Source organism: Microcaecilia unicolor, chromosome 7 (genome assembly GCF_901765095.1).
Source record: "Microcaecilia unicolor chromosome 7, aMicUni1.1, whole genome shotgun sequence".
Classification (NCBI taxonomy): Eukaryota; Metazoa; Chordata; class Amphibia; order Gymnophiona; family Siphonopidae; genus Microcaecilia; species Microcaecilia unicolor.
In genome coordinates this window covers 227670968-227696174 of record NC_044037.1, presented here as the reverse complement: position 1 = coordinate 227696174, position 25207 = coordinate 227670968, and the positions used below count along the sequence as shown (strand labels likewise).

Here is a 25207-nt window from a genome sequence, read left to right as displayed (position 1 = left end):
TTGAAAACCGCTGAGCTGATACAGGGGCTCTTTTAGTTGATTTTAACATGGGACTTTCCCACTCTCTAAGCCCATTTCAAACACAGCCCAAAAATGTGGCTTCTTTTTCTATTAGCACACGAGACCTGTAAAAATATTAACACAGGTGCACATACTGTCTCCAATTGGGGAAAATCCATTATTTCTGGGATAAGCAGTAAAAATTTGTACATTTTTGGGATCTTGCCGGGTATTTGTGACCTGGATTGGCCACTGTTGGAAACAGGATGCTGGGCTCGATGGACCTTTGGTCTTTCCCAGTATGGCAATACTTATGTACTTCTGTAAGAGCAAACTGATGCGGTGGGGGCTGGCAGCAGCCAAGTGCCTCATAGCACAACATTGGAAGAAAACAGACCCCCCCCCCCCCCCCCCCGACACTGGGTGATTGGAAATGCAAATTGGGTCAGTTAATACAAATGGAATGCCTTACGGCATACCGCAGGGAAGGACATCTACGACATAAAGGGGAGGGGGTGGGCTCGATTCCAACAGCGTTTAGCACACATTTAGGACGGCTGGGATTCGGAGAAGAAGTATGGGCTCGGAGGGGACGGGGTTGGGGATGGGGGAGGGAGTTTGTCCCAAAGAGCCATGGGGCATGGCCAAGATATGATAGGACTGGATGTGGATGGGGGGGGTTGGGGAGGGAGTGAAGCATAATGATAACGCAAAGTTTATTTGGATAGAGAACAGTGCTAACCTGACCACTGAAAATAAGATTAATACAGAGGAGCATATATATAGATACGTATGTACATGGTGTGCTAATTCAGTAACTAATTGCCTCTGCGTGGACTAAAGTGGGAAAGTTGTTTTTTGTTGTGTAAGTTGGCTGTTACAAAAACTACTGTAAAAACTTAAAGAGAAAAAAAACACAATTTAAAATTGAAAGGAACTCCAACTAATATAAGAAAAGATAAAATAGAAGGAAATTAAAATCTAAAAATAAAAAAATGAAGGAGCAGAGTTGATTAATCTGCTGGGCCCAACCTATCAGAAACTTAGCAAAAAGCTTTAATAAAAAGAAGAGGTTTTAACATACTCATAAACTCAGAGTATGATTGTTCTACATGGAGGGCAAATGACAGAGAATTCCATAGGGAAGGACTCAAGGCAAAGAAAGCAGAGTGTGAGTAGATTGTAACCTAGTATTACAGAGAGCAGGAAGAGAAAACTGATGAGCTGTAGCAGAACGAAGAGTACGAATTGGCTGTTGTGGAACTATTAACGATGTCAAATAAGTGGGAGCATCGGAATGAAGAGCTTTGTGTTAACATCAAACTTTCATGCTTCAATCGATAAGAAATGGTTAACTAGTGGTACTGCTTAAAAAGTGGCGTAATATGGTTGAAACGTTGCACCCCAGTGAAGGTATATGTAGCCGTGTTTTGGATCGTGAAATTTGAGGAACAAACGATAAATGAGAATTGAAAAGGATCCCTAAATATTTCAAGGGTCGACCAGTCTTATGAAAGAATCATGTAGCTGAAGGTCACCTGTGTGCTGGTGGTACAGTGCTGGATTCAGTTAGGGTTGACTTGCTGGGGGGGGGGGGGGGGCAAGGAAGACTGAAGAAGCAATGATCTCAGCCCAGAAGGTCGTTCATAGTGTTTAAGTATTTTGCACATCAGTAGAAGCACCTGGTTGCTGTGGAGCTGATGGTGCCTTTGAGATGGAGGTGTTCAGAGGCCTTAATTTGGGCTCAAGGTTATTGATATTGAGATTTGACTGCGAAAGAGAAAGAGAGGAAGAAATGTAAATTCAGTATTGTTAGTTGTTCCTTTTAATTGTCCCATTATGTTCTTTTAACATGTTGAACAATATAAAGAAGGTATAGTTTTTTATTTTAATAAAAAAAAAATTACAATTTACAGTTACAGAAAAGAGCAGAAAGATTTGTGCTTGGAGTCAGCAGTCAGAGGGGTTACTGGTGGACATGGTCAACGCATTCCCCTGGATTCTATATAGCATATCTAGAGATTGGCACTGAAATTGGCGTGGATTTTATACAATGTGCATAATTTAACAAGCTAATGAGCGCTGATAACAGCACTTAAGAAGCAATAATGAGCACTAACTGGCACTGATTAGAATTTAGGCACACAACTCGCTAAGGGGCCCTTTTACAAAGGTGCGGGAGGGATAATGCTCGGGTAGCGCTCCCCATTATCATTACCACTGGGTTAGTGCATGCGCCAGCGGTAGTTCTGATTTTAGCATTCCCGGGGGCATTCCCGGTGGCAACCGACAGTGTGCCCATGTCGCTTGCTGCACGGTTACTGCGTAGATAGCATGTAGGCCCTTACCTCTAGGTCAGTGGGTGGCGATAAGGCTCAGGCCGTAAATAGGCACACACTAGTTTTAATATTAGTGCAAGCCCATTTCCTAGCGCATTAAAAACTAGCCTTTCTCCCAGCGACGGTAAAAAATAAATGGCCCAGCATGCACCTAAAAGACACGCCCATACTACCGCAGGCCACTGTTTACTGTGGCTCTGTAAAAGGATTCCTAAGCGTATTCTGTAACAATGTGTACCGAACATCTAATGTGTGCATTCCATGGTCGTTCTGAAATTTATGCGCCTAGTTATAGAATATGGCCCAGTGTGCCTAAATCTAAGCGTTGGTTTAAATGGATGCGTGTAGATTTAGGCACTGAAATGTCAAATAAGTGTATTCTATAATTTAGGCACGGATTATAGAATACAGTCAGCACTGATTTCAGCGCCAATTTTTTTTTTGTTAGGTGCCATATATAGAATCTCCGCCATTATGAATACTGATTTTAGGTTTTAACTAATAAAACACCCTTAATCCAAAAGGAAAAAAAAAAAGGATGGATGTTGGACAAACACAGGAAAAAACACTCCCCAAATACTCACAGCGCCAGTTGATTATTCTTTTTACTCCGTTCTTGTGCCTTATCTACTCTGATGACTCTTAAGTGACACAAACATACATATTTGATTACATCAGAAAAGATACCAACCAGTAGTACCTGTGATACGAAAACACCAATCCCCAAAGAACCCTTAATTAGCTAGAAAACAAACACCTAAATTTACAACTTATAAAAATCTAAGACTAGAAGCCCTAATTGTGGGATTAATGTTTGCTAGTTAAAGGTTGAAATTGCTTTGTGGCAGCCATGTAACTGTGCTTGCTCTCAGTAGCTGGATGTTTGGGGTTGGTTTTTTTTTTTTTTTATTCTGACAGAAAAAAAACAAGGCAAAAAAGATAAGCTAAAAATATTACAAGCCTGGCAGTTCAAATGTGCTTGATTTTTATACAATAACAAAAATTTGCAAAACATGGTAATGGACCTATACCCTCTGCTTTTAGGTAAGGTAGTATAGGATACAGCTCTGTAAGGAGATTCTGACTGTGTATTACAAAATCTTTATGCCTGTAAAGTTGCTGGTATTTCTCTACTGTATTCAGAGCATTATTTTTCCATGCTAGAGGGTTTATCTCCGCAAAACATTTTCCCTGTTATACAGATCCATGGAAGAGGCTTTGATGGCAATATAATAATTATTTGGTGTAGATGCTACTCTGGCATCTGCAAGTAGAATTTTCACCTGTTTTAACATGTTAGCCTGAACCAGTTATACAACTAGTTATCATTTCTGCCAAGCTTAGAGATGATGTCATAGTAAATGTTCATTTAATCAGTTCCATTCTCTGTAGTGTGAAGTGCATGGTAAAGGATCAGAGAAAATTACATTTTCTTTGTAACAAAATTTTCATAGTTCTCCAAGGACAAGCAGGTTGCTTGTTTTCACATGTGGGTCGACGTCCGTGTCAGCCCAGGGAACGGCAAATTTTCACCAGCAAAATTAAAAAGTTATGCCAGAGTCTTCTGGTGCGTGTACGTGGACAACTTCCCGCCCATCGCGTGAGCATGCCTCCTCAGTTCTTTTTTGTCCGCGACGAGGTGACAGGATTTTTTTCTGCTGTCCTCGTTCTTGGCCCAGGAACAGAGCCTGACGACTATTTCTTTTATTATTTTAGTCATTTAATATATATATATATATATACTGTTGTTACTTTTACTATTTTTTCTCTATTTTAAGCTTACTTTCTTTTCTACGCATCTGGGTTTTCTCCTTTTTTGTGCCCTTCTCTTTTTTGGCACAGTCGCGTCGTTTGAGTTCTCTGAAGCTGTTTTTACTTCCATGTCATCGAAGACACCCAGCGGCTTCAAACGTACTTGGTGTAACCAGACCATCTCAGGTACTGATACCCACGCCTGATGTATCCAGTGCCTTGGGCCCGATCATAGCCCAGCCGCTTGTAGTCTCTGTCTTCGCATGAAGAAACGGACCCAAGCGTCTCAAGAAGCCCAACGAGAAAAACCTTTTGGGGCTCAGTCCGGTCCTTCGACATCGGCGTCGACATTGAAAGGAGCATCGATGTCGAGATGAGAGGTAATGGCTGCTGAGAGACCAACTCACGTTGGGAGCAGTGAGGCGTCGAGTGGGTCTCCCCCTGCCTCGAAGGCTTCTGTTATGCAGGCCCCCCTGGGACCGAACTTCATCAGACCCGGCGCCGAGGAGACGAGGATTCCATGTCTTCATCGGTACCGAGGAGTCTTGATGACGGGCGTCGAGCGAAGGCGCACCGTCATCGTTCTCCTTCGACATACGGTACCGGGAGCTCCGGGGCGTCGAGAGAGTCGGCACCCGAGAAGCGTCGGCGCCGAGAGGATCGCTCCCCCTTGATACAGGAGGTGCCGATGCATCGGTCTCCTAGCAGCCCGGTACCTGCTCCCGAGCCTCCATGGATTCTGACACCGCCTGTTCCACTGACCCCACAGCCTTCTCCGATGGTGGCTCTTGACAAGCGCATCCGGGCCTTGTTTCCAGAACTTCTGGAGGGACTGCTACAACAGTCAGTTTCGGTGTCAGGGGTGCTTGTGCCTTCTGTACCATCTGCTGCAGCGGTGTCTGGCCCTTCTGCTGCGGTGAGGTCCCCGACTGCGGCGTCGGCTACCACCCAGGTCGACTCTCCTTTGACGTTGGTGGAGGGAGGTTCGCCACAGTTGGACCGGGCTTTGGCCTCAACATCGTTATAGAGGACATTGTTCCTCGGTGTCGAGGCAGGTTCAGTGTCGAAGTACCTTAACACAGGTTTTAACCGACACTGAGCAGGAGCATTCGTGGGAGTCAGAGGAAGATCCCAGGTACTTTTGTTCTGATGAGTCCTTTGGGATTCCCTCTGATCCTTCCCCTCCACCAGAGAGGATACTATCTCCACCGGAGAGTCTGTCTTTTTCCTCTTTTGTCCGGGAAATGGCTACGGCTATTCCCTTCCCTGTGGCGGTTGAGGATGAGCCCAGGACTGATATGCTCGAGGTCCTGGATTATTCTTCTCCACCTAAAGAGGCCATGACAGTTCCTCTGCATAAGGTACTGAAGGAAGTCCTTATGCGAAACTGGTCGGCCCCTCTGTCTAGCCCTGTGGTCCCGAAGAAAGCTGAATCCCAGTATCAGATCCACAGTGAACCTGGATTGATGAGGTCTCAGTTACCCCACAATTCCATGGTGGTGGACTCTGCCCTCAAGAGAGCCAGGAGTTCTAGAGACTATGCTTTGGCGCCCCCAGGCAGAGAGGCTACAACTCTTGATTCTTTTGGGAGGAAGACGTATCAGGCCGCTATGCTCACTGCCAAGATTCAGTCGTACCAGCTCTTCACGAGCGTGCACTTGTGGGACTCGATACGGCAACTGTCAAGTTTGGTTGATGCACTCCCTTTGGAGCTGGCCGAGCCTTTTCGCCAGGTGGTCAGGCAGCAAGAAGGCATGTTGAAAGTTCCTGGCCAGGAGTACATTTGACACTTTTGATGTAGCATCCAAGATCGCAGCTCAGGGTATAGTGATGGTCCCAGAAAATAGCAAGGCAAACGATCTGCAAAATCCAACGTGGAAAATGAGCCAGCAGATCAGTATATTGTCCAAAATATTTTATTAAAGAAACGGTATGTTAGACAGTTGCCCGACACAGGTCGTGTTTCGCCCAAAGAAGGGCTGTGTCAGGGGCTATAATAAACATATCAAATTATAGAATCTGAACATTATAAAAACAAGTAATAATATGTAATATTAAAAATCAAACTAAACAAAAAGTATAAAATCTGTATATATATCTAAAAGGCACTTTGAAGCCTCAAGCCGGAAACTTGAGGCACCCGAGATATCCAGTTTGGCCTGCAGGCTCCAGTCACTGTAGCTCTGCCCTCGCGTCAAAACGCGATGATGTTGAGGGCGGGGCGGCCCTCGCGTCAAAACGCGATGACGTTGAGGGCGGGGCGGCCCTCGCAACCACGTCACTGACGGACGAAGGGACGAAGAGGAGAGGTGTGCAACTCAGAACGGAGGCACGGAGGGGGTGTCTGCAACTCGGGAGGGAGGGAGGACGGGGGGGGGGGGATTACCCTGCTAGCGCCCGTTTCATTTTTGCCAAAAACGGGCATTTCTTACTAGTATACATATAAAACATAGACATGTCAATGTTTTACATGTACATTTTACAATTTATGTCTGTTTTATATGTATATTTTATACTTTTTGTTTAGTTTGATTTTTAATATTACATATTATTACTTGTTTGTTGTGTCGGGCAACTGTCTAACGTACGGTATCTTTAATAAAATATTTTGGATATTATACTGATCTGCTGGCTCATTTTCCACACAGGGTATAGTGATGTGCAGATTCTCATGGCTGCGTGTCTCTGACCTGGATCATTCTGTCCAGCAGCGAATGGCGGATGTTCCTTGCTGGGGGGACAACCTTTTTGGTGAAAAAGTAGAGGATCTTGTTGATCAGATCAAGAAGCATAATGATGCTATGGATTCTCTCTCCCACCGGGTGCCTTCTGCTACTGCCTCCTTATCTAGGAGGTATTTTGGAGGGAAGAGAAGTGCTCCCTATTCCTATCCTAGGTGTAGGTACACTCCTGCTTCTCGACAGCCTGCCGAGGCTCAGCCCCAGCGCGCTCGTTCTCATCAACAGCGTGCGTCTAAGGCCCATGCTGCTCCCCAGCAAAAGCAAGGGACGGGCTTTTGATTGGCTCCAGTTAAGCATAGCCTCAATAAAAGTGTCCGTACCGGACAACTTGCCGGTCGGGGGAGGTTGATATTTTTTCACCGAAGGTGACCTCTCATAACCTCCGACCAGTGAGTTCTTCAAATAGTCCGGTTAGGATACACCCTCAATCTGGAATCCAAACCTCCAAATTGCCCACCGGGAGCTCATTCTTACAGCTCCCAGCACAAACAGGTACATGCTCCGCCCTTCTAAAGACCAATGCGGTCGAACCCGTTCCACCAGGGGAAGAAGGGTTGGGATTCTATTCCGGGTACTTGTGCAGAAAAAGACAGGGGAGATTTCTGGTTCAAGAAAAGTTCAGGATGGTTTCCCTGGGCACCCTTCTTCCCATGATTCAGGAAAACGATTGGCTATGCTCTCTGGACTTAAAGGATGCTTACACACATATTTTGATTCTTCCAGCTTACAAGAAGTATCTTCGGTTTTGGCTAGGAACTCAGCACTTTCAGTACCATGTATTGCCTTTTGGTCTGGCGTCTGCGCCCAGAGTGTTTACAAAGTGTCTGGTGGTAGTAGTAGCATCGCTACGCAGACTGGGAGTGCATGTGTTCCCTTATCTCGACGATTGGCTGGTGAAGAGCACCTCGGAAGCAGGAGCTCTACAGTCCATATGAATGACTATTCAGGTGCTAGAGCTACTGGGTTTCGTGATCAATTACTCCAAGTCCCATCTCACCCCAGTACAGAAGTTGGAATTCATTTGGGCTCTGTTGAACACAAAGACAGCTCGAGCTTATCTTCCCGACGCAAGGGTGGACAACCTCCTGTCTATGGTTCGAGCGTCTCAACAGATCACGACTCAGCAGATGTTGAGACCTCTGGGGCACATGGCCTCCACAGTTCATGTAACTCCCATGGCACATCTACATATGAGATCAGCTTAGTGGACCCTAGCTTTCCAGTGGTATCAAGCTGCGGGGGATCTAGAGGATGTAGTCTAACTGCCCACCGACTTTCGGAATTCCCTTCAGTGGTGGATGATTCGATCCAGTTTGACCTTGGGACACTCATTCCAGAATCCTCAGCCACAAAAGGTGCTGATGACAGATACATCCCTCCTGGGGTGGGGAGCTCATGTAGATGGGCTTCACACAAGGAGCTTGGTCCTTTCAGGAAAAAGGTCTTCAGATCAACCTACTGGAATTACGAGCGATCTGGAACGCTCTGAAGGCTTTCAGAGATCGGCTGTCTAACCAAATCATTTTAATTCAGACAGACAATCAGGTTGCCATGTATTACACCAACAAGCAGGGGGGCACCGGATCTCACCCTCTGTGTCAGGAAGCCGTTCAGATGTTGTTTTGGGCACACTGTCACGGCATGTTTCTCCAAGCCACTTATCTGGCAGGCGTAAACAACAGTCTGGCCGACAGATTGAGCAGGATAATGCAACCTCACGAGTGGTCACTGAACACGGGAATAGTCCGCAAGATCTTCCAAGCATGGGGCACCCCCTCGGTGGATCTTTTTGCCACTCAGACCAATCACAAAGTCCCTCAGTTCTGTTCCCGGCTTCAGGCCCACGACAGACTAGTGTCAGATACCTTTCTCCTACATTGGGGAACAGGCCTTCTGTATGCGTATCCTCCCATACCTTTAGTAGAGAAGACTTTGCTGAAACTCAAGCAAGATCGCGGAACCATGATTCTGAGTGTGTTCTCTTGGCCCCATCAGATTTGGTTCCCTCTTCTTCTGGAGTTGTCCTCCGAGAAACCGTGAAGATTGGACTGTTTTCCGACCCTCATCACCCAGAACGAGGGGTCACTTCTACATCCCAACCTCCAATCTCTGGCTCTCACGGCCTGGATGTTGAGAGCTTAGAAATTGCCTCTTTAGTTCTTTCAGAGGGTGTCTCTTGAGTCTTGCTTGCTTCCAGGAAAGATTCCATGAAAAAGTGTTATTCTTTCAAATGGAGGAGGTTTGCTGTCTGGTGTGACAGCAAGGCCCTAGATCCTTTTTCTTGTCCTACACGGACCCTGCTTGAATACTTTCTACACTTATCAGAGTCTGGTCTTAAGACCAACTCCGTAAGAGTTCATCTTAGTGTGATTAGTGCTTATCATCACTGTGTAGAGGGTAAGCCTATGTCTGGACAGCCTTTAGTACTTCGCTTCATGAGAGGTTTGCTTTTGGCAAAGCCCCCAATTAACCCTCCACCAGTGTCATGGGATCTCAACGTCGTTCTCACCCAGCTGATGAAAGCTCCTTTTGAGCCACTGAATTCCTGCCATCTGAAGTACTTGACCTGGAAGGTCATTTTCTTGGTGGCTGTTACTTCAGCTCTTAGGGTCAGTGAGCTTCAGGCCTTAGTACTGCATACACCTTATATTAAGTTTCATCACAACAGAGTAGTCCTCTGCATGCACCTTAAGTTTCTGCCAAAAGTGGTGTCTGAGTTCCATCTGAACCAGTCGATTGTCTTGCCAGTATTTTTTCCCCGTCCTCATACCTGCCCTGGCGAAAGCAGTTTGCATACCCTGGACTGCAAGAGAGCATTGGCCTTTTACATGGAGCGGACAAAGCCCTTCAGACAGTCTGCCCAGTTGTTTGTTTCTTTCGACCCCAACAGGAGGGGAGTCGCCATCGGAAAACGCACAATCTCCAATTGGCTAGCAGATTGCATTTCCTTCACTTACGCCCAAGCTGGGCTGACTTTGGAGGGTCATGTCACTGCTCACAACGTTAGAGCCATGGCTGCGTCAGTGGCTCACTTAAAGTCAGCCTCCATTGAGGAGATTTGCAAGGCTGCGACGTGGTCATCAGTCCACACATTCACATCTCACTACTGCCTTCAGCAGGATACCCGACGCTACTACTACTACTTGTCATTTCTAAAGCACTGCTAGATGTATGCAGCGCTGTACACTTGAAAATGAAGAGAAAGTCCCTGCTCGACAGAGCTTACAATCTAATTAGGACAGACAAACAGGACAAACAAGAGATAAGGGAATATTAAAGTGAGGATGATAAAATAAGGGTTCTGAACAAGTGAGTAAGGGTTAGGAGTTAAAAGCAGCAGTCTGTTTGGGCAGTCGGTGCTGCAGAATCTGTTCGAGGTTTAGAATCCAACTCCACCCTCCTAGCCCCATTTTTGTTCTGTTCCAGGCTGCACTCTCAGTTAGTTGTTTATGGTTTCAGGTCAATCTAAGTTATGTCCTCGCCATTGCGAGGCCCAAGTGACCAATGTTCATTGTTTTGAGTAAGCCTGGTTGCTAGGGATACCCCGCATGTGAGAACAAGCAGCCTGCTTGTCCTCGGAGAAAGCGAAGATACTTACCTGTAGCAGATATTCTCCGAGGACTGAAAGCTAATTGTTCTCACAAACCCGCCCACCTCCCCTTTGGAGTTGTTGTTGTTTATTTGTATTTATGCTTTTTGATTAAACTGAGGAGGCACGCTCGACGGGTGGGAAGTCGTCAGCACTGCACGCGCACCAGAAGACTCTGGCAAAACTTCTTAATTTTGCTGGTGAAAATTTGCCATTTCCTGTGCGGGCCGGACGTTGACCCACATGTGAGAACAATCAGCCTGCTGTCCTCGGAGAATACCTGCTACAGGTAAGTATCTTTGCTATACAGTGCATAAAGAGTTGTAATAACTAATACCAAATGGCAATAAACCAAAGAGGCTGGTGCTATAAAGCCAGTAGAGGCTGACTGGGTTTTGTTTTTGTCACTAAAACTGGTCCAGAAAAGGTATTCTTAATGTTTTAGATTTGGCCAAAAATACCACTGTTTTCAGCTGAAACTGAAACTTTGTTTTATATCTCTTTCCAACCAGTTGTGGGTCCGCTGCTCCCTCTCCCTCTCCAACAGGAGCAGTCTTCCTCCATTCCCCCTCCCCCCCATGCCTTCCTTACAATTGCTGGAGGTCTAGTGGCATAGTCGGGACAGGAGTGATCCTCAGTTCTTCCTGCCCATGCCTTCTTCACTGTCAAAATGGCTGCCACGACCTTCATATTGACATGTCTTGGCAGCCATTTTGACGGTGGAAATGCATGGGCAAAACGACTGGGGATCACTCCTGCCCCAATCACACCACTAGACTTCCAGCGATTGTATGGTGGGGCTAGGTGGGGGGGAGGGGTGGCTACTTCTTTTTGGGGGTTGAGGCTAGGCTTAGCTTGGCTGTAGTTCTGATTTGGGATTCTAGTAGCCAGTTTCAGTATCAGATTCGGCCTCAGTTTCAGCCAAAACCTGAGTGGTGAATTTCACCACAGGTTTGGTTTCAGCTAAAACTGAAAAAAATGTTTCTGGTCACCCTTTGAAAGCCAGTATTGAGGTAAAAAAAAAACCCAAAAGAAACAGCACTAAAATTAAAACTGAAAAATTCTTTGTAGTTTAAGAAGTTTATTAGTAAAACCAAGACTGTATGAGGAGTCATACATTGTTGTAAATAGATCTGTACAAGATCCGCAGTGGTTTACAATGTAGAGACCAACCAAATTTTCGTTTCAGATTCAGCTCAGAAACCAACCCAAAATCTGGGTTCGGATTTTAACTGAAAACGCCTGTGCATTTTTAGCTGAAAATGAACCTCCCTTCCCCTCCCCCCCCCCCCCCCCCCCCCTCCATGATAACTCTCCGACACCATCCCTTCCTGCCTGGCTACCCGCAGGCCCTCCCCTGACCTACCTCAGTTGTTCCTGCCCTGTACCTCTGCTCCCTCAAAGTAACCCTGGTGGTCTAGTGGCCTCTTTGGGGGCAGACCCAACTCGTTCCTGCCCCATGCACGATAATCCCAATGGCTGTTGAGACTGCTCCAGGAGGTTCTGGATGCCAGTACTTTCCGCGGCAGCCTCAGTAGCTATCTTGCAATTGGAACCAACATAGGCAGGAGGAGCGAGTCTTTTGTTTGTTCTGGCTCCAATTGTAAAATGGTTGCTGGGACCTGCCACGGCATTCTTGTCAGTCATTTGGAACAGCACATGGGGCAGGAACAAGTGGGGTCTACTCCTGCCCCCAAAGAGGCCACTAGACCACCAGGCTTAGCTAATGTAGGCCCATGGAGGGCCTACAGGCGGTAAGGTGGGAGAGTGATTGCGGTGGGAGGGGGCTTTTATGGTTGGGGGATGGTGTGGGAGACAGTTTCATTTATGGTTTTGGTTTCTGCTGAAACCAAGTGGCCAATTTCAGTCGCAGATTCGGTTTCAGCAAAAATTGAATATCCTAGGTTTGGTTGGGCTGTACAATGTACCGTTATATAGATATATTCACTATAAAGTAATCCTCATGCTATGATCCAATAATAGCACAAAGATTATCTTATAGTGAATAGGATGTTCTATCTGTATCACAGTATGTCGTAAAATAAGCAAAGACTGCAGATCTTCCACTTCATTATGTTTACCACAGTTTGACCCTGATGCATCCTTTTTAGGTAAAGTGTGGCCATGTCGGGCTCCTTGGTTTTACTAATAAACTTGTTGAACTTCAAAAAGGGTCATTCCATGCTAAGTGGTCTAAACCTTCCCACCATCATGTCTCCGATTTTGTTCAAATTTTATCTGTTGCGCGAGTCAGGTGTTAAACGAAGTTTCCCAAAATTTGAGGTCTCTAACTGCAATAGTTGCAGATCTAGACCCCCTTTTCTAAAAGGTTGTCAGTCCATGAGCGCGTGACATTTACCAAAATTATTTGTCATTTAATAAATGGCTACTTAATGGTGGCATTGCAAAACAAAAACACAATTTTCTCTTTCAGATGATACTGTTCACAAGCTGATTCAGGCAGACTCTATTTTAATAATTGGCTTTGAACTTTGGTACATTTTACCATTTGTGCTGACAGTGCCAACTTTGAAGAGATCCAGCAGGGCGGTTATAGATGCTGGTTAGTTGCAAATCTGGCAGTATTATGTCCAGCACAAGCATAGTGCTTGTTCAAAATTTCAAGTCCGTATCTTTGTTTGCATGGAAGTTGTTGCGGTCTGAATATTGGTCCAAATATGTTCCAATGAGTCGCGACCAATTTTGATGCACACTTTGAGTCAACTTGTTTGACTGGATTTTGCATCCATAATGTTAAAATGTATTTCATTGGAATTAGCATCAAAAACTGTACAGGATTTGAATTTTTTAGCCATTCTTAGAAATGTGTTTGTATTTTATTAGACCCCAAAAATGGCATTTTGGTAAATGTCGCGCGCTCATGGACTGACAACCTTTCAGAAAAGGGGGTTTAGATCTGCAGTTAGAGACCTCAAATTTAAATTTTGGGAAACTTCGTTTAACACCTGACTCGCGCAACAGATAAAACTTGAACAAAATTGGAGAACATGATGGTGGGAACTTTTTTTAATTTTAGACCATGGAATGACCATGAAATGACCCAATTAAGCTTTTCGTTCACTTTGATGCTAGTTTTTTGTCTCCAATACTAATACCAAATTATACAATTGAGAAAATATTAAAATGTAGACAGCATAAAAAAGAGGATAACTGAAGATTTATGAGAAAGAAAGTAGGATTGCTTAGAAGCAATAAGGGGTATAAATGCAGGTGTTATAGTAGCCTGATATGTAAGAGTCACACTTAGCATCCATTACTGATCCTAAGCTGCTTCTTAGATGATGTAGGAAAGTCAGTACAGTTATGAAGCCTCCCCCCCCCCCCCACGCAAATATATGTAGATGGGAAGATACTGTCTTTCTTTCCAATTTATTTGCACCAGAAAAACTGTTTTTTGAGACACATTTTTATATGTGAGAGCAGCCTTTCCTATGTACATGCCTTAAATATAAAATGAAGTACAGATGGGCAACTTGATATGAAGACATCTTCAGCTTAACAAAAGCCACCCATTTCACAGATGATTTAACTTTGATTAACCTGCTCTGCAGCAACAGATTACTGTAGACAACTGGAACTTCGCTCTATAGTGTTATTGCTAGGTGCAGCTTAATTTTCAGCACTGCTTTTCTTTCCATTTCACCAAAATACATCACAATTTTGATGTTAACTCAAACTAAAAATTCACTGGTTCATTAAACTTGGTTTTAACATTTATTGATGAGATTTGTCATTTTTAAAGCAACTGCTACTTTTATGCAGTCTTTGCTTCTCAGTTTATAACCTTAGATCCCCTGTCAGGAGAAGCATGGAGTTAACCACTTAGCATACTGTAATGAATATTCATCAATAGACTGATGTGACATGCAGTCCCTTTTTAGGCTTCATGTTCTTGTGCAGGGTTTTCTCTACAAACAGTTTTTGCATTTAACATATATAAAAAAAAGGCTGAAAATGACAAGAAGACATATTGGCAATTTCAACTGTAGAAAACATAAGACATGTGGAAAACACTTAACTAAAAGAAGAAGAAATATGCTTAGAAGAATAGCTTTGTCATACATGAAATCTTTCTGTTAAAATAGCATATGTATGACAAGAACTAGATACTGCTTATAAATTTCACTAAAGCAACTAATCTGATGGACAGTACAGCCCTAGCTTTTAGGACACTTGTGATGGTTCCTGATAAGGTTAACCCTAGAGTTATTTATTGTGGTTTATATTAAAATAATTAATTCCTGATTTAAGATTGTCAAATCATCTTACATAATTCAGCTGTGTATCATTTGACACACTAATGAAAATCTAGTGTAAAATATGGTATATTCTAAAACTTGCCCAATAACTGACTTTGAAGTAGTGAAATAGCATGATTGTGTTCAACATGTGGAATAACTTATATAAAAGGCTAGAGGGCTCATTTTTAATGTTATATTACACCTGATGGTTTTGATATTTCTTTGTCTCTTGCAGTCATTTTTATGTAGTATATCTGGAACTGTGGGAGCAGAATAAACTGAAATTATTATGCGTGCAAAAATACAGTATGGGCACACAGTACAGAAGAATTTCTGCTCTTATTTAATCAATTCTGCAAGTGTAATATTTGCATTTATAATAAAGGAAAATGAGTTTATGAAGAAATGTAAATTCTTTGTTAGCATGTACACAGTCGACATGTTGAGTAGGGGGTAGAATTTCATATGTAGTTCTTCCTGTAAAATATGCAAATTAAGAGGTCACTTAGCACTAAAATGATCAACCTTTGTCTGGTGACTTGACGTTGACTCCTGTCATTGAAAATAATACTTGTAATCAGTGGATTTGTGAGATGTAGGAAAGTTAGAGGAGTTATTATCCTGGTTTGGATTTGAAATGGTATTATTTGCTGAATGATCTGAACGTGGAGATCTGCTTTTGCATTCAGGTTATGGTTCATTTCCATTCACCTGTAATAATTTTGCATGCAGTATTGATCAGGCTTTATTTATCAGTATCTAATAGATTGTTTAACAGAGTGGGATGTGTTTATGTGTCTTCTATAATGCAGAGATTTTGAATATTAGCTTTTCTTGAAATTATTGAACTTCTTTGTGAAAGGAAAAAGTCCGCATTAATAAAATGAAAAGGATATGGCCACTTTATCCGTTTCCTACAGTGATTGATTGTTAGGATTTCAGATTTTGAGTTTGAACAGTTACAGAACAGCTACTAGTTATACTGTTTTCAGATTAATAGATTGTCCTTTGTACGTGTGAATTCATCAAGGAGCAACGTCTTTCTGTTTCTCTGTGTGATTATTTTGCCCAGAAAAGCTTTCATTTTTTAAGTAGCACAAAAGCTGTAATTGGCATGGCTTTGTAAGGAAGTGTCAGTGTGCAAGAGAGTGGAGATCACTAAGAATTCTTTTAAGCGTTCTTTCCCCTTTACACTACCGCCTCCTCAGCAGGGTCACTGAGATCACTAGCTTTTCTTGAAATGGCCATTTTCACTGGCAGGTGCATTATACCCTGTATTTTCAGATTGTTTTTCTATTCTGAATGCTTGGCAGGTTGATTGCTCTGGCTGCATTGACAGAGAAAGAGCTGACAAATGTGGTTGGGCTGGCTGAAAAGACAGTGATTACTGTTTTCCTTTGTGACTGATTGAGGCCCTTGAAAGGAAAGATTTTAACCTTCAGCATTTGGTTCAAAAGTATGAGCATATATTGAAATCATTCATGCCATTTATCCTAGTTCTGTAAACTTGTCAGAACATAAAATCACTCAATTTCAAGTAATACTGGATTGGCATACATCATTATCATTTTGATTAAGTTGTATGCATTATACGGTGTTATCTAAAGCTTTCTTTCCTGAAGGTAAAGTTATATTTTCATTGCTTGTACTATAGAGTTGGAAAGATTTTTAGACCTTTATATAAACTTATCATTGTGTGTGGTTTTGGCAGCTGGTAAGAAGTACAAGCTGTATTTTGTTTGCAGGGTAAAGCCTTGTCTGTAGACCTCCTGGAGTTCTGGTAATTGCACAGGCTTGCCATTGGGAAAAGACATGATTGGATGCAGTCAAGCAGAAAACTGTTGTGCCCATCCCATTGCCACCTCATAGCAGAGACAACCCCAGCAGTACCATCTGCTTGCTACTATCTAGTCAGCTGGCCTTGCTGCTGGGACTGTAGCTTGCCAGCTGTTTCCTATTCCTTGACCATTTTTTTAAATCTGTTGGCTAAGTTTGAACGTAGGTGTGGGAGATATTTGAGAAAAATGAACAATTTCTGTTCAATAGCCTCTCATTACTTGAGGCTGCATGCAGCAGTCTCCTGCTGCCTTTTCCTTTATAGACAGATGACATGATGTGTCTTAGCCAATAAAAAGAAATTTTGGGAAAAATTTACTCTGATAATGATAGAAAACAGAGGCAATATATAATCCATACAGTTGTAGACTGTTAAGCGATTTTCTGATTTATAATAACAGAGCTAGTAGTTTCATATAACATTTTTGTACACCTTTCTGTCTAAGACACCATGTACTACTGAAATAAATAAAAAGGGAGAAATGGCAATCTTTCAAAAATTGTGTGCTGCTGGTCCTGGATGTAGGATGTGTACTTTATTTATCGAAATTAAGACACACATTTAGCTTAACAGTTTTCAGTGTCAGACATGGTATAGGTAATGAGACTAGCTTTAGCAATGATAGAAAAGAACATGCTGTATTTCAGCTATTATTATCTTTAGACTGAAAGCTAATATAAGGTTCTTTATGCCATGCTAAGACCCATTAGACAGTGATGGCGGTTCACAGGCAAGCAGCTTTATAAGCTGTTTTAGATAGACACTTAGTTTTTTATTCATCACTGTTCTTATGTCACCATGTTGCATAAAGCTTTGCAGCACTTTTGCATGTTCTGTCTGGAATAATAAATGCCTCCGATGTTTCAGAGGTTTCTTCTGGGAATTCTTTACAATTGTTCATTCTGTTTCAATTTACACAGCTGTTTGGTGTGAATGTTGTATGCCAAACAATGGTTTAGATGTTTGCCATAATATACTTGTTAGGATTAATAGCTCTCTAAGTGCAAGCCCGGCATTTGGGATGATGGAAAATCTTTGCAGACTATGTAAATCCATCTTGACTGTCTATTCTCTCCTAAAGTGATTTCCTATAAATTATAGAATAGCCTTTATTTCATAAACTCCCAGATAAACAGTAGCATCCAAAAACGTTAACAACAAGAACACTACAGGTATAATACCTTTTTATCAGTGGTGGCCACAGAATTAAACAGATAGAATTGCTTGCTGCCATGAAGCAGATTCTGCTTTGGTAACTGAGCTTAGCTGGAGGAAGGCATCCCATCGATCTTGAAACAGTTAACATCCTCTGCAAGATTTAGAATGACTTTGTACCAGGGTCCGGAGAGAGCCATGAACTGTGTCATCTGGCTAAAGATTGTTGCCATGAGAACTGGTAGACATAGATAGTAGTGGAGGTGAAGATACGAGTAAAAGCTGAAGTTGCCACAACCCTAATAGGAGCCAATTTCAGTTGAACTTGGAAGCCCACGGGTCCTCTCTCCTCTAGGGTATATGTTTAGGTCCTTATGATTAATTTCTTAGAGCTTTTGATACAGATGCTGTACCTTTTTGGTAGCCCATCTATGGACTGGTTCTACTCTGTCTATATCCTATCTAAAGTACATCTTCTAGAATTAGACAAAGTATTCCAGATAAGGTCTGACCGATGACCTATACAAAGATATTATCACCACTTACTTTCTGCTGTTTATATGTGCACCCCAGTATTGCAGTATAAAGGTTTTCACACATTTACAGCTCAAAACACTGCAGCCAGGTTCATATACAAAATCTTTCGGGGGGTTTTAAAATAATTTTATTTTTGAACTTTTATGAGATAATACAACAAAGTAACCAATTGGACAATTTCTCCATTACAAGTACTAAATTGCTAAATGTTAGGTGCTCTTTTACCCCCATCCCACCCTCTTCCCTCCCCAAACTTAACCACCACCCTCTTGTATCTCAGCTACGTTAACAGCACAGAAGGGCCAGGACCAGAAGACCATTGCACATAAGGGTCCTAGATGCGATGATATGGTAGTAAGTTTCCAGTACGTAAGGCTGTTAGTTTAGACATTAAGTTGATATAGTCCATCTTGTGCAAGACCTTTCGCAGGCCTGGTAGAGTTGGTTGTTTCTAAGCAGCAGCAAGCGTCAATTTGCTGGCATCAAACACATGAGCAGCCAACTGATGAGTGGGGGTTTCACTCCTTGTGGTCTAGCATGGAGAAGGCAATGTTCCATCTTCAAAGGATATTGGATCTTAGTTAGATTTAATACAGAGTTCAATACTGCAGTCCAAAACTCTTGGGCACGTGGACAAGCCCACCAAAAAATCTCTCGTTTTGAAAGTGCCTCCCCTTTACTAATCAAATTACATTGGTTTCCCATCAAAGCGAGAATCATCTTCGAATTATGTACCTTTATCTTTCAAATCCTAAATGGCACAGCTCCAGACTATATGGTACTATTAATAAACTTACCTCAAAGAAATGCGAAATATGAGGCAAGAAACTATCTCAGACTACACCTCCCAAATTGCAAAAAAGTGATCTACAAAACTGTCCACTCTGCAGACTTCACTTACCTAGGAACCAAATGGCGGAACGCCTTACCACCCAAAATAAGAAATATACAGGAATATAATAGATTCTGTAAAATCCTCAAATCGTTCCTGTTTAAACAAACCCTCACAAAGAACAGCCATATCTCAAACTAATTATTACTTGAATTGGTTATTACTCTATTTACCATTAACCTTTGCTTCATGTGCAATTTCTCATTCATAATAGATTTTCTAAATGTTAAACATCCATAGCTATCCCAGTATGTTTATGATACTGTACTGTTAAATTGGATTCTTACAACAAATTACTTTCTTATGCATTATTCTTTGTTATGTATCCTATACTGTTTATTGTACGCCACATTGAACTCAAACTTGTTTGGGATAATGTGGGATATAAATGTCACAAATATATAAATAAATAAAATTATTAAAAAGGCAAAAGGAAGTTTCACCAAATTACATGCCTTGTCAGATGCGTGAGAAACACTGAAAGCAAAGCTAGTAAACTTGAGCTCTAATTTCATCATGCATTTGCAGTATAGTGAAGTATGTACTAGAAGATTTTACTGTACAGTTGCATGAATTTTGACCAGTCTCATGGTAATTTTTCCTTAATGTCTCATGAATATTTTATTTAGCATAGCGGTGACCTACAGATATATATATATATATATATATATACACACATTATTGCTTTCCTGTAGCATATCAGAACAATAATAACAACATACACACTTGTGTTAATACCAGCAATAGTGGCCAGGCCTGTGCTTCTGTCTAAAACATCTCTCTCACATTTCTCCACTTAAGGACCTATTCACTAAGCTACACTAATCAGTTAATATGGGAATTGGAGCATGCTAATTCCCACATTAACTGGAATGGGTGAAGAATGGGCATGGATTGCACTTTACAGTTAACACACGGTAAGTTATGCATTAACTGTTAACCTAGCAGATAAATTGGCCTAGTTAATGCCACCTGAATAGGTATAGTTAATTGCATCACATTATCCACAGTGCAATTAATGTGCAGTAGAGACTTTTTCTGTGCATTAACTGCATGAGAAGATAGCTGGAATACCCCCAACAGTTAATACAGAGGTTTTGCAGTTATTGTATGTAAATTGTTTTCAGTTAACCTGCAGTAACGCAAAACGTTACCTCTTTAGACCCACATGTTGTGCCTATATGTATTTTATAAAATAGCCCACCCAATTTAAAGCCGTTTACTTGTTTTCATTATATGGTTGTATAATAATAAAGATATTTAAAATTAAACTGCGCTAATTCTGACACAGCCCATTCACTTTGAATGGGCTGTTGGCAGCTGCTGGGGGGGGAGGGATGTAACTAACCAAAGCTCCCTCATAAAGTTACACCTGCTCCAAAGCAGGAATAATTTTGTGTGCGTATGTGCTGGTAGAAATTTATGTATACTGTAGAATATATGCATAAGTGCCAGTCCTACTTCATTCCCTACCCCTTGGGAATGCCTGTACATCACATAAAAATAGACACTGTATTTTGTACTTTATTCACCTACGGGCTGGTTCTACATTTTCAAGTCACTTATAAAATTATCTCTACAACTATTAGACTTGCTAGGCATTACCTAGTCCTCTTCAACTGTTTGAGTCATCTTTGTGATACTTAGAACTAATCAAGCAAAACAAAATTCCACATTTTACAAAAGATCGTCATCTTCCCGGTTTCACTCTCTTTTCTTTAGTTTATCTGATTTATTGTATGATTTACCCCCACTTTATTCATATGTAGCTCTGCACAGTTCAAAACTGAATAATACTTCTTATCTTCACAATTTTTTTCTGTTAATTTACATTTCAATTTGCCAGTACCTCTGATGAAGAGGGCAGGAGGACATTAAGGGCCCTGTTTACTAAGCCGCGCTGTAGGCGCACAAACATTTTAGAGCTTGCTAACGATAGAGACACCCATTATATTCCTGTGGGTGTCTCTGACATTAGCGTGTGCTAATGTTTAGCGCACACTAAAAAGTTTGCGCTCCTACAGCGTGGCTTGGTAAACAGGGCCCTAAAAGATGTAGCAAATATTCTGAAGCAAAATGCTGGTCTCAGAACAAGGGACTTAGAAATGCTTTTTACCAGTCTTTATGGCATCTGTTTCTTTGGCAGTAAAAAAAACAAAAGTTATGTGGGTCTCTGTCACTGCAACAGGAGGGAATCTATAGAGTCGATGGGTCCTGCAATTCTTATTTGCCATCATATCCTCTTTCTGCTTTACTTCTTTCTTGAGGAACTTTGTGTCTGACATTTTTAAGAGAGAAATTTTAAATATGAATTTAAATTCAAAGCTTACTTGCCAAGCCTATGCTTTTCAAGTATTAAAACTAACCTGGGGGAGTGAAATGAAAATTTTTACAGCACAAAACTTATGAAGTTGTGTACTCATGTAAAAGCTGTTCTTAAAGGATCAGAATATTTTTTCTAGTTCATGTATACAGTGGGACTGATTTAAAGCGAGTTGTACATTTTTCTGGCAGATGTCTAATACAACTTGCTGGAAACATCTATTTTCAGCACTTTTATAAGCAAAATTGGGCCTTGTAGATTGTTAGATGTCCCAGTTTAATTGCTAAAAAAAAAAAAAAAAGGACACGCATTGAGGCAGGGAGAAGATGGAGTCAGCACCTACACATTTAGCAGCAATATTTCATCACTAAATGGACAAGATATACATTTAAAGATAGCAGAGCTATCTTTAAACATATATTAACATATATGTGAGTGAGTGAATTCCTTCAAAAAGCCGGTAAATAAATATGTGCAGCGCAGTTACCAGTCAGACATTCAGTGATAATAAATTGTGGAAGGAGGATAACCAGTAGGGCACTGTTTTACCAGGGTGCAAATTGTATCGCACTGATAGAGTGGATCAAATTGAAGGGGGTGTAGCACTATATGTTAAAGAGGGAATTGCGTCAAAGAAAATAAAAATTCAGCAGGAAGCAAGATAGCAACATGGAATCATTATGAATAGAAATTCCAGAAGTGAAAGGAAAGAAAATACTACTAGGGCTATATTGCAGCAGTTTTCAATCTAGTCATTAGTGGAATACAGTACATAATGTGAGAGGTAACTGTGTTGGATCCACTTGGCAGTAGTGATCATAAAATGATTAAATTTTATTTAATAGCTGGAGTGAGGACAGTATGGAAATCTAGCATCGTGAAATTTAACTTTCCAAAGGGGAACTATGAGAAAATGAGAAAAATAGTGTTAAAAAAAAAAAAGCTAAAAGAAGCAGCTGCAAAGGAGTTTAAATCAGGCATGGATGTTTAAAAATACCAGCTTGGAAACCCAGACCAGATATATTACACATATAAAAAAAAAAAAAAATTGGAAGGAAGGCCAAACACCCCATCATGGTTAAAAGGTGAGGTGGAAACGGCTGTTAGAGCCAAAAGAACATCTTGCATAAAAAGGAAAAAGGATCAGAATAAAGGAAATGGGAAGTAGCATACACACTGTATGTTAGATGCAAAATATAGATAAAGAAGGCTAAAAAAGAATTTGAAAAGAATCTTACCATTGAGGCAGAATCTCATAGGAAATTCTTTCAAGTGCATTAGAAAAAGGAAGCTTTATTAGATCATTAAGGGGTAAAAGAGACACTTAGGGCTTCTTACTAAACCACGTTAGCGATTCCCAATACATTAAATGAGAGGAAGCCTGTTGAATTCCTATGGGCTTCCTCTCATTTGCCACCAGGAACTTCTAGCACAGCTTTGTAAAAGAAGCCCTTAGGGAGGACAAGGCCATAACAGATAGACTAAATTAATTCTTTGCTTCGGTCTTTATTAAGGAGGTTGTGAAATCAATCTCAATGAAACTGGAAGATATATTAGGCCAAACTGACAAGTTAAAGATCAGTAAATCACCTGGTCCAGATGTTATACACCCCAGAGTACAGAAAGAACAACTTCAGAAACAATTTGAGATTTTTGACTTCCCCGCAAGTTACACGTTTATCAACCAGGGAACTATTGAAAAAATGTATGAGTGACATATTGAAGCTACCTTCAGAAACTTTTCCCCCAGTTGTTACTTTTTTATCTACCATATGAGAAGGGACGGAGAAAGGATCAAGCGGAAAGGGAAGAAGTAGCAGTAACATCACCATTTTCACCAGATAGTCGCAACATATCTGCAATTTTAGAGAAATCTCTAGATGCATTCAAAGAAAGAGCAGTTTTACTTGTGTCTTTTGCCTTTGCATTAGATAACTCGTAGTGTATTTTGAATTTATATTTCAAACATTGGGCAGACTTATTTTTAGGAAAAAGGATATGGTGCTTTCCTGATATAAGCAAGGAGACACAGGAGTATTGTCGATTGCTTTCTGACCTTGCACTCTGGAGGGCTACAAAATGATGACACTTTTTTCCTCAGATTTCCAGTAAAATATTTTGTTAAAATTGGTGGTGTTCAATATGTATTTTTTGAGTCTAAACAACTGTCTGCCTTTCTAGATAATACATTTCTGTTGTCAATTGGTATGTCTTCCTAGGTGCTGTAGTGCCTCTCTGATAAGCACCAGGTAATTGGAATAATGTGTGTGGCTTCTTTTAGCCTCTCTCCCCCCCCCCCCCCCCCCTTATTAAAAACTCCTAGATACTTATTGGGGTTGTCCTCCCCCCCCCCCCCCACACACTTCTAGTGAACAAAGAGAATGTTATTTTAGTTACATTGTATTCATACTGGATTTTCAATGTTTTTCAATTATTTTAAACTTTTCTGATAATTAAGTATTTTGCTTATATTTTATTATAATTTCAATAAATATAAAGTTACAAAAAAAAATCTAGGTGCAATCATGGAAATACATTGAAATCTTCTGCTTAGTGTATGGCAGCAGCCAAAAAGACGAACAGTATATTAGAAACTAGTAGGAAATGAATTCCCTACACAGCAGAATTAGAAAAGGTACAAAGAAGAGTGAGCAAGATGATTAAGGGGATGAAAGTTCTCTCATATGAGGAAAGATAAAGAGGTTAGGACTCTTCAGCTTTGAGAAGAGATGGCTGAGGGGGGCAGATATGATAGAGGTCTACAAAATTCTCAGTGGAGTAGAATGGATCAACATGAATTGATTGTTTACTCTTTCAAACATACAAAGACTAGGAAACTGTTTGTGAGATTACATAGTAATAATTTTTAAAGCAAATAAGAGAACTTTTTTTCATGTGATGCATACTTAAGCTCTGGAATTCATTGCTGAAGGATGTGGTTAAAGGTAGTTTACATAGCTAGGTTTAAGAAGGTTTGGACAAGTTCCTAGAGCTGAAGTCCCTTAAGCCATTAAGGTAAACCTGGGGAAAACCCACTGCTTATTCCTGAAATTAAGTAACATGAAATCTTCCTACATTTTAGGATTCTATCAGGTACTTGTGACCTGGAGAGATCACTGCTGGAAGCAGGATACTGGGCTAGATTGACTTTGGTCTGGCCCAGTATGACAATTCCTATTTTCTTAATACACAAAGTTAAGCACCAGTGTTGGCATTTAACTTTACATGTTGGCTAGGCTAATTGAATATCAAATCCAATATAATTTTATAATATGTTTTTTTAAATTTGAAATCAGTTCAGAACCTTTTTATCAATGCAGTGTCTGACTCCAGAATGTACCATAGTGAATTTCAGTGCATTTTCTAAGTACTTAAGACACTATGGGCCCTGTTTACAAAGGCTTTCTAACTGTGTAGCTGCCCGCAATATTTCTATGGGCGCCTACATAGCGTGTGCTAATGAACGCTAGCGTTCCTTTCTAAACAGGGCCTTATGAGGCATATTTTCAAAACAGACTTACAAAGTTACAAAGGAACTTATGGAACTTTGTAAGTCTAAGTGCTTTGAACATGAACCCCAAGGTCAAACAGACTCTGGATGCACCTTAAAATCTTATTATGTACACCCTGTCATGTCATGCCTACCGGCCTTAAAAGTGGTAAACATATTTCAGATATACAGCTTTTTGATTATATTATTTGCAAATTTCTACCTGTTGGTCTGTTACAAAGATATATAAGCTCTTGTCAGTTGTGTTTGGTTTGCTGTAAGTTAATGTA

General features: G+C 41.2%; 1 protein-coding gene across 2 annotated transcripts in view; it reads left to right on the top strand.

Annotated features, from left to right (window-relative positions):
* Positions 1-25207, top strand: part of DYNC1I2 (dynein cytoplasmic 1 intermediate chain 2) — a 179047-nt gene that overhangs the window by 84213 nt on the left and 69627 nt on the right. The window lies entirely within an intron of this gene.